Source organism: Canis aureus, chromosome 1, assembly GCF_053574225.1.
Source record: "Canis aureus isolate CA01 chromosome 1, VMU_Caureus_v.1.0, whole genome shotgun sequence".
NCBI lineage: Eukaryota > Metazoa > Chordata > Mammalia > Carnivora > Canidae > Canis > Canis aureus.
The window spans coordinates 108,231,889-108,242,024 of record NC_135611.1 but is presented as its reverse complement, the minus strand read 5'-3'; positions in this window follow the sequence as shown (position 1 = coordinate 108,242,024).

The window sequence follows — 10,136 nt, the reverse complement described above, 5'->3', positions numbered from 1 at the left end:
GCCTCTCTCTCTCTCTCTCTCTCTGTGACTATCATAAATCAATAAAAATTAAATAAATAATAAAATAAAATAAAATAAAATAAATAAAATAAAATAAAATAAAATAAAATAAAATAAAATAAAATAAAATAAAATAATAAAATAAAATAAAAGAAAGAAGCAAATGGCAACCATGTCTCACACTTCAATTAAATAATCCAGTGCCAGGTCCCTCTACACAGCCCCTCCAAATCTCCTCTCCAACTTTCCCTGCTCTGCTCTGTGCCCTGGGAGGCTGTCTGATAGCATCTGCCATGGACTGGACGTTTGTGTCCCTCCAAAATTCATGTGTTGAAGCCCTAACCTCCCAATGTGCTGGTGCTGGTATCTGAAGGGGGGACCTCCGGAAGTGATTAGGGCGGGGGTGGGGGGAGCCCTTGGTGAACACAATTGGTGTCCTTGTAAGAGATGTCAGAGATGATCTTTCTCTGCCCTCTGATGCAAATCAGGAAGTGGGCTCTCACCAGGCAAACCTTCACCTTGGACTTCGCAGCTGTCGGGAAGAACGCAGTGTTGGAGCACCCAGCCTGTGGCAGCCCCACTCTATCGCTGTTTCCATGGGCTCCCCGCCCCAAGGCTCCTGCTGACTCAGGGCAGTGGGATCACAGTCCAGAAATCAGAGGAGGCGAGCGAAGCTGGGGGTGTTTATTCTCTCTTGCTTCACCTGCCCACACCTCGTAAGCCGTCCTATTAGACTCCTCTCCAGGTGCCTCCATATGAGGGTTCCCTCTCTTGCTGGGACCCTGAGCGATGCCCCCCTGCCCTGGGATTTTGGTATCACACAAAAGAAATCCCCGCATGGACACGGCTCCAGTGCCTTGAAATCCCTCAGCTTAGCATGAGGACATGCTCTCGGTCAGAATCAAGTTGATTCTGAAAATAATGAAGACAGGTGATATTGCCTGCGGACTTCACTCAGGGGGCAAAGACGAAACCCAGGAGCAGCCACAGGGCCAGTTCCCACAGGCAGGGGCTGGGGGGGGCAGCACCAGCTTCCCACCTGTCTCTTCTCCCACATCCTGGGCATGATGTAGGCACCAGAGGAGGATTCATAAGATCCATCCTCCCAGCCACCCTCCCACGTTATCTCCTGGGGTGGGAGGGTCCCCCCCACCCAGGAAGGGGCCCTGCTACCCAGAACAGGCCTGCAGGGTTCCGGGAGCTGGGTGGAGTAGTGCAATAAGATTCTATTTAGTTCTGTTTAATCTCAAGGCAAAGGGAACCCAGCTCTGCTCCTTATGTTTGAAGTGCCTTGTTTGAAGAGGAAGTAAGTGACTCTTAGAAGGGCTGAAGCAGAAATTGGCCAACTGTGAAGCATAAATCACACTAAATCAGTCACAAATATTTACTGAGCTCTATCCTGAACTCAATGACCTCTTCCTTGTCCTCACCACAGGGGACAGAAGGAAGCCCAGGACAGGCACCACTCCAAAACCAGCAACGAGCACACCATACCTGTTTGTTACGGGTCAAGTTGTGTCTCCCAAAAAGATAGGCGGAAATCCCAATGCCCAAGATGTCAGCTTGTGCCCTTATTTGAACATAGGGTTTTTGCAGGTAAACTAGTTCAGATGAGGGGCACCTGGGTGGCTCAGTGGTTGAGCATCTGCCTTCAGCTCTGATCATGATCCTGGGGTCCTGGAATCGAGTCCCACATCGGGCTCCCTGCATGGAGCCTACTTCTCCCTCTGCCTCTGCCTGTGTCTCTGCCTCTCTCTCTCATTCTCTCTCTCTCATGAATAAATAAAATCTTAAAAAAAAAAAAAAAGGCTTGAAGTTTGCAGTGTGCCCCTTGTTACAGCAGCCCTGGGAAACCGATACAGTGTTTCATGCCTGTTTATTGAATGGCTTGGACAAGCACTGAACCAGTTCAAGCATTGAACTTACTTAGCACAGCAGCACATTAGAGTCACAAGCTGCCTTGGCCCCGGCCCTGAGTTCCTGGTCAGATCAGGGAATCCAGTGGCCAGTGAGGGGTAAACACCAGGTGTAAGTCAAGCAAGGTGTGACCTGGTTGAATGTGGAAAGCCATAGAGGCTAGAGAGGCATGCCACAGGGGTGACCTAGCACCCACATCCTTGCTTGTGGCTTATAAGTCCCCCGAAACCCTCAGAGGCCAGAGAGCTCTTTCCAGGAGAAACTGAGGCTTATCGACCAGATGCCTCTTCCTGAATTGAGCCAACCCGGCTGGGGGCTCTGGGCACCTTGGGTCACGACCAGGCTTTGAGCCCAACCAGAAATGGATTCCCCATATGGTACCATCCCCTCTGGCAACCTTGGACTTGAATGCAAGGAGCCAGGGCGGTGGGGTTTGCTGAATAAGCCTCATTTCTCAGCACAGCTGATGCTCTTGACATTCTCAGTGGAACTAGTCAAAAGTTCCAGATCAGGCCACTTTGTTATGGCCACCGAAAGTAAAGCCTCAGCTCCCTAAGCCCAACATGGAATATGCTTCTTGAAGTGGCTCAGAGAGGACCCATAGCTCAGTGGGTAAGCGCACCTGCTCTGGCCACAGACTGTGGCTGTCAGGCTCCTGTACTCGCTCGCTGTGTGACCCTGGGCAAGTGATTTCCCTCTCTGAGAATTAAAAAAAAAAAAAAAAAAAAGGAAATGTCCAGAAAAGGCAAGCCCTTAGGGACAGAAAGACTGATGGTCATCCGGCTAGTGAGCGCTTACGGGTCCAGGCTTGCTTTTGGGGAGGGACAAATATGTTCACAATTTGTAGCGATGAGTGTGCAGAGCTCTGCAGCCACCCTGGTTTATAAGCCACTGATCTGCAGGCCACTAAAAACCCTCAAAGTATTCTTTAAGTGATTTGTGTATTTTATATTTTATAGTATGTGAATTATATCCCAGTCAAGCTGTTATAAAAAATAAACCATACCTGGCACATTGGCATGTGGCGTGGGTGCTATCACCGCACACAAAACGAAGGGTGCTCTTATGTGTGGGCGCTGGGGCAGGGACCCATGGATTTCTGCCTTTGCATGAGGGCATGCTGGTGGTGGTTGAAAGTGGGGGGGGGAAGGCAGCTTTGAGACCATCAGGGAAATTATAATGTGGGTATTATGTGATATTCAGAGATTATTTCATTTTAGCGCTAGCCACAGCATGGTGCTTGCTATACACTTTTAAATATTCTTATCAGTCCAAGCAACGAAATGTGTACAGATTGAGCAAGAAGGCAAAGGACAGAGCAAGCCAGACTGGCTACAAGTTGGAAATGGAGCCAGAGGTGTGTGGGGCTTCGTTGTACCAGGCTGTCTACTTTTTTGGGTGCTGCTGAATTCCAATTCCATAATACATTTTAAAGAAATTCACCAGCGTCCCTTTTTGTGCCCAGGGACTAGGTTAGGGGTGGCCTGGCCCTGGTTTCCACTCCAGAGGGCTCCTGGTCTCATGGCAGACGCCACAGGTAACCTTAATGGTGGGGGCTGCTCAGAGCTCTCAGGGGGAGGCTGGAAGCAGGTTTGAAATAGTCCTTTAAAGGGGCACCTGGGTGGCTCAGCAGTCTTTGGCTCAGGGAGTGATCCTGGGGTCCTGGGATTGAGTCCCGAATCGAGTCCCATATCAGGCTCCCCAAGGGAAGCCTGCTTCTCCCTCTGCCTCTGTCTCTGCCTCTGTCTATGCCCCTCATGAGTAAATAAATAAAATCTAAAAAGAAAGAGAAAGAAAGAAAAAGAAAGAACAAACGAAAGAGAAAGAAAGAAAGAAAAGAAAAAGAAAGAAAGAAAGAAAGAAAGAAAGAAAGAAAGAAAGAAAGAAAGAAAGAAAGAAAGAGGGATCCCTGGGTGGCGCAGCGGTTTGGCGCCTGCCTTTGGCCCAGGGCGCGATCCCGGAGACCCGGGATCGAATCCCACGTCGGGCTCCCGGTGCATGGAGCCTGCTTCTCCCTCTGCCTGTGTCTCTGCCTCTCTCTCAATCTCTCTGTGACTATCATAAATAAATAAAAAAATTTTTTTAAAAAAAAGAAAGAAAGAAAGAAAGAAAAAGAAGAAAGAAGAAAGAAAGAAAGAAAGAAGGAAAGAAAAGAAAGAAAGAAAGAAAGAAAGAAAGAAGAAAGAAAGAAAGAAAGAAAGAAAGAAAGAAAGAAAGAAAGAAAGAAAGAAAGAAAGAAAAAAATTTACACGGAGCGTCCCCTGACTGATGCAGAGCCTGTGGATGGCAGGACCTGGGGGACCTCCAGCGTTTCGCCCTCCACTCTGCAGCATCCATGTGATCGCTGTGAGCATCCCCCCCACGCTCCCACGTATGACCCTGGGCCCCTCTAACCCCATGGTTAATAAGCAAAACATTTCCTGGACTCAGCTACTCATAAAGAAGTTGGTTTTTTCGTTTGTTTTGTTTTGTTTTTTTTTTTTACCTACATACAGGTCTGGCAAAATATTCCAAAGTCATGAGGGTACAGGATAATTCTTTTTTTTTTTTTTTAAGATTTTATTTATTTATTCATGAGAGACACACAGAGAGAGGCAGAGACACAGGCAGAGGGAGAAGCAGGCTCCATGCAGGGAGCCTGATGTGGGACTCGATCCCGGGTCTCCAGGATCACGCCCTGGGCTGAAGGCGGCGCTAAACCGCTGAGCCCCCCGGGCTGCCCCTGGGATAAATCTTTATTAGGTAACAATTCTTCGTTCCGGCATTCCCAGCCCTGGTTGTGGGATGAGGTAGTAATTACCGTGTAATATGTACAGCCCCCACCAAAACACACACTATCATATACACATAGAGGCTGGTGTGCTTATCAGCTTCACTTACATCTCATGGGTGTGATCGTAGGAGTTGGAGTTCTTTTTTTTCTTTTTTTTAAGATTTTATTTATTTGAGAGAGAGAGAATGAGATCATGAACAGGTGGGGAGGGGTAGAGGGAGAAGCAGACTCCCCACTGAGCAGGGAACCCGATGCAGGGCTCCATCCCAGGACCCTGGGACCAGGACCTGACCCAAAGGACTGAGCCACCCAGGTAGCCAGGAGGTGGAGTACTGAAAATCTGTTCCTTCCTTCTATCCTCTCTCCTTCCCCTTCCTTCCTTCCTTCTTTTTTTAATATTTTATTTATTCATGAGAGAGAGAGAGAGAGAGGCAGAGACACAGGCAGAGGGAGAAGCAGGCTCCATGGAGCCCAACGTGGGACTCGATCCCAGGTCTCCAGGATCACGCCCTGGACTGAAAGCAGGCGTTTAAACCGCTGAGCCACCCAGGCTGCCCCCTTCCTTCTTTCCACAAATATGTATAGAGCACCTGCCATCTGCCAGGAAACATTCTAGAGTGGGGACCGAGGAGGGAGTCATTTCCTGCTCTCAGGGACGTGTCAGTTTAATGGGAGGTGTTTCATTAGCTAATGCTGTGTAACAAGCCACCCCAAAACGTAATGGCTTTCAGCGCAGAATTGCTGATTTCCCACAATGATGTGAATCGACTGGGTGGTTCTTTCCGTGTGGTGTGTGAGGTCTCTCAGGCAGCTACACAGCAAGGAGCTTGGTGGGGACGGCCAGGCATCCTCTCTCCTGCAGGACAGGCTGGACTTCCTCTGAGCATGTTGGCCAGAAGCCAAGAAGACATGGACCAGTGTTCATGGAGATGCAACAAGTGTTTCAACTGGACCTTGTTTACACTCAGTACCCATTACAGAGGAGGCTAGAGTCACTGTCACTGGTGACTAGTGATTGTCCACTTCCTGGGAAAAAAGGGGGGGGTGGAGCTTTGGGTTCAGGATGAAATCCCAGCTCTGCCACTTATAGGCTGTGTGGCTTTGGGCAAGCAGCTGCACTTTTCTGGGCCTCAGCTGATAGTGACCACCTCCTTCGATTGGAAGGATTAAGTAAGTTATGGTTGTTGATAATCTACAGCCATAAATAACATTGTCAGGGTTCCTGCCTTCAGAGGGCCTATAGTCATTCCAGGTATTGTTTTTATTTTTTAAATTTATTTTTATATTTTTTAAAGATTTTTTTTAGGTTTTTTAAAGATTTTATTTATTTATTCATGAGACACACACACACAGAGGCAGAGACACCAGCAGAGGGAGAAGCAGGCTCCCCACAGGGAGCCCAATGAGGAGACTGGATCCCAGGACCCCAGGATCACGCCATGAGCTGAAGGCAGACACTCAACCGCTGAGCCACCCAGGCGTCCCAAGATGTTGCTTTTATCTTTTTTTTTGTTGTTGTTGTAAGTTTTTATTTATTTATTCATGAGAGACACAGGCAGAGGGAGAAGCAGGCTCCATGCAGGGAGACTGACATGGGACTCGATCCTAGGACTCCAGGACCACGCCCTGGGCCGAAGGCGACACTAAACTGCTGAGCCACCCAGGGATCCCCACATTTTTATCATTATTATTGTTTTATAATCATTCCAAGTGCAGAACAATCATAAAACTATATCCTGAGGTGTGACTAGGGACAGAGGATTATGGGAGTTCCTGGTGGCTCAGGAAGTGTCAGGCTAACCTTGACTCTCAACTTGCAAAGGAGCTGTCTGGGTGAGGGTGGTGCAGGGGTTCAACTGCAAGCGACTTGTTGAAAACTTTTTTTCTTTTGCCTCCTAAACCTTGGTGTCTGAGGTCAAAGTAAAGGCTACCCGGGCTTGGGTGTGTGTGGGAGGAACAGGAATCAGGGCTTCTGGGACAGGACAGGCGTATCACAGGCTGACACGGCAGTCATCAATTTGCCCTTTTAAGCATATAATACAGTGGCTTTTGGGACACCTGGGTGGCTCAGCGGTTGAGTGTCTGCCTTCGGCTCAGGTTATGATCCCGGAGTCCTGGGATCGAGTCCTGCATTGGGCCATAGTGAAGAGATAGAGTGACAGAGATATCAGCACTCCCCTTCCCCCATTTTTTTTTTTTTTTAAGATTTATTTATTTATTCATTCAGAGAGAGCGAGAGAGAGGCAGAGACACAGGCAGAGGGAGAAGCAAGCTCCATGCAGGAAGCCCGATGTGGGACTCGATCCCGGGTTTCCAGGATCACACCCCGGGCTGCAGGCGGCGCTAAACCACTGCGCCACCGGGGCTGCCCCCATTTTTTTTTTTTTTTAATTAATTCATGAGAGACACAGAGAGAGGCAGAGAAATAAGCAGAGGGAGAATGCAGGACTCAATCCCAGGACCCTGGGATCACGACCTGAACCAAAGGTAGACACTCAACCACTAAGCCACCCAGGTGTTCCCTAAGATTGATTGATTATTTATTTATTCATGAGAGACACAGAGAGAGGCAGAGACACAGGCAGAGGGAGAAGCAGGCTCCATGCAGGGAGCCCAATAGGAGACTTGATCCTGGATCCCGTGAGTTGAAGGCAGACGCTCAACCACTGAGCCACCCAGGTGTCCCCTAGGATTTATTTATTTGAGAGAGGAAGAAAAAGTGTGTGGTGGGGGGGGGGAGTAAGGGAGGGGAGAGGGAGAGAATCTCAAGCAGACTCCCCACTGAGAACAGAGCCCAACATGGGGTTCCATCCCAGGACCCCGAGATCACGAACTGAACCAAAACCAAGAATTGGATGCTCAACAGGCCACGCCACCCTGGCACCCCACAATACTTGCTTTTTTTGTGGTGGTCCACAACCTGAACCCCAGTACGCCCGAGGTGTGCCTACACTCCAATCAGAAACACCAAAGGGATCCCTGGGTGGTGCAGCGGTTTGGCGCCTGCCTTTGGCCTAGGGCGCGATCCTGGAGACCCGGGATTGAATCCCACGTCGGGCTCCCGGTGCATGGAGCCTGCTTCTCCCTCTGCCTGTGTCTCTGCCTCTCTCTCTCTCTGTGTGACTATCATAAATAAATAAAGAAAAAAATATTAAAAAAAAAAGAAAAGAAAAAAAAGAAACACCAAAGACAAGGATAGATCCCAAGCCGTGGTGGCCGCTCTGGAAAGACAGCCAGGGGCAGCCCAGGTGGCTCAGGGGTTTAGTGCCGCCTTCAGCCCAGGGTGTGATCCTGGAGACCTGGGATCAAGTCCCATGTCGGGCTCCCTGCATGGAGCCTGCTTCTCCCTCTGCCTGTGTCTCTGCTTCCCTCTCTGTGTGTGTGTGTCTCTCATGAATAAATAAATAAAAATCTTAAAAAAAAAAAAAAAAAGACAGCTAGTGGTTCAGTTTCCAGGTTGCTTTTTAAGCACAGAATCAAATGTAGAATTAAAACACATCATAGTTGAATACATTATATCAAACCAAAGGCAATAAAGGCTCTGAATGCCTCACAGCTCTGATTATTTTATTAGTGTTAAGTTTTTTAGTAACTAGATGGAGATGAGACCGCCAAGGCAAACGAGGGTCCAAGAACAGATTTTATTGCAGGCACCCTCGGGCGAGGTTCCACGACTCCCGGGGGAAAGAGAGTGAGTCGAGGAAGTCGCCCCAAGACAGGGTGGTCGGGGGTTTACATAACGTTGTAAGGCAGAACGGTTTCCTATTGGTTGGCTCATATGCAAAGGAAGGATTGCAATCCAACCAGTCAGAGTGACCCTCACTATGCAAAGGAAGGATTGCAATTCGGCCAGTCAAAGGTGACTTCCTCCTCTGGGGTTTGAAGGGCATTGGGTTCCGTTGGGGAAGTCCAAAGGAGAGGTGTAAGGGTCTGCTCAAGCTGTCAGCAGGTCATTGGTCCTTTGGCGTCCCAAGTGGAGGTGGTGACAGGAACCTCAGCCATTTTGGCGTATCCGCCATCTTGAGGAGTTTCCCTTCCCGCCTGGCCCCAACAATTAGTTTGCTACTATCTTGAAGTTATTGATATTCTGTTTCCAAGGTATTATAAATCAGTGTCTCGCTGTGTATCTCTTTCCAATTCTGTGTTCAATGAGCGGTTGGTTGCTTGAAATTGGCTGGGGGTGAGGGTGGAGTCTTTACCCCACGGAAAGTGGCAAATGCTACCAAGCAGGGATTCCCCACTGCCCCAACCCCCACCCCCCTACCCCAGATTGCTGGTTAAGCATTCACCCACCCCTGGTCCTCCAGCAGGAGCGCTAAAGGAGTAGAACAGCAGCCCTCAGCTGGGGAGCCCTGTCCCGGGTGGGGGGCATTCTGGGCATCCGCAGGGCATTTTTACTTGTGGTTGTCCGATGTTACCACAGCATTTAGTGACTGAGTACTGAGGCTGCTAAATATTACACTGTGAAGCCGTGTCCTGCATCCCGGTGACTTTTTGGCTAACCTGTCAGACATCCATATAGGTTACAAAAAAATCTATTTATGCATTTCTGAGCTTAGGATCTGCTTTGTGTATGTTATAAGGTTCCCCTTGCTTTTCTTTTTTCTTTTTTTTCCTTCTTTTTCTCCAATGTTGGGGAAGCTGGGTCATGTGGTCCTGCAGATTGTTCCACATTCTGGACTTGGCTTATGGCACCCTTGTGGTGTCGATTCACTGGCAACTCTGTCCTCCTGTTTTCTTTTTTTTTTTCCTTAAAGATTTTATTTATTTATTCATGAGAGACACACACACAGAGAGAGAAAGAGAGAGAGAGAGAAGCAGAGACACAGGCAGAGGGAGAAGCAGGCTCCAAGCAAGGAGCCGGATGCAGGACTCGATCCCAGGACCTCAGGATCATGCCCTGAGCCAAAGGCAGACATTCAACTGCTGAGCCACCCAGGCGTCCCTGTCCTCCTGTTTTCTGAGAGCTGGCCATCACCCGGAGAGGCTTGTTCAGATTCAGATTCTTCTTCTGCAGTGAAGATGTGGAGTGTGAGATTCAGAGGCGGTGCAACGAGCCTCCTGTCGCCTCACTCGGGGCCCAGGAGTTGCTGCTTGTCCCCTCTTTCGGTGTTAGGATTGTTGGGAGCTCTGGAGGTGCCCGCAAAATTCCTCCTTGATCTGACATTTGATTTTGGCAGCGGCAGACAGGCATAGGCTGTCCCTCTAATGTACTGTTAGGGGATTCTCATTTCTTGAGAATCTTTTGTAAGATAAGGGAAAATGAGACGAGCTGGTATTTGCCAGGTGTTTTCCAAGATTCTGGCTTGTCTGGTTTCAATCTCCAGCTTCTCGGACTTTCTAGCTGTGTGACCTGGTGCGATCATTCCTGCCTGTGCCCTGCTATCTCCACTCGGTACCGCAGCGCTGCTCAGAGGGTCGCTGCTGAGTGTCCACCTCACCGAAT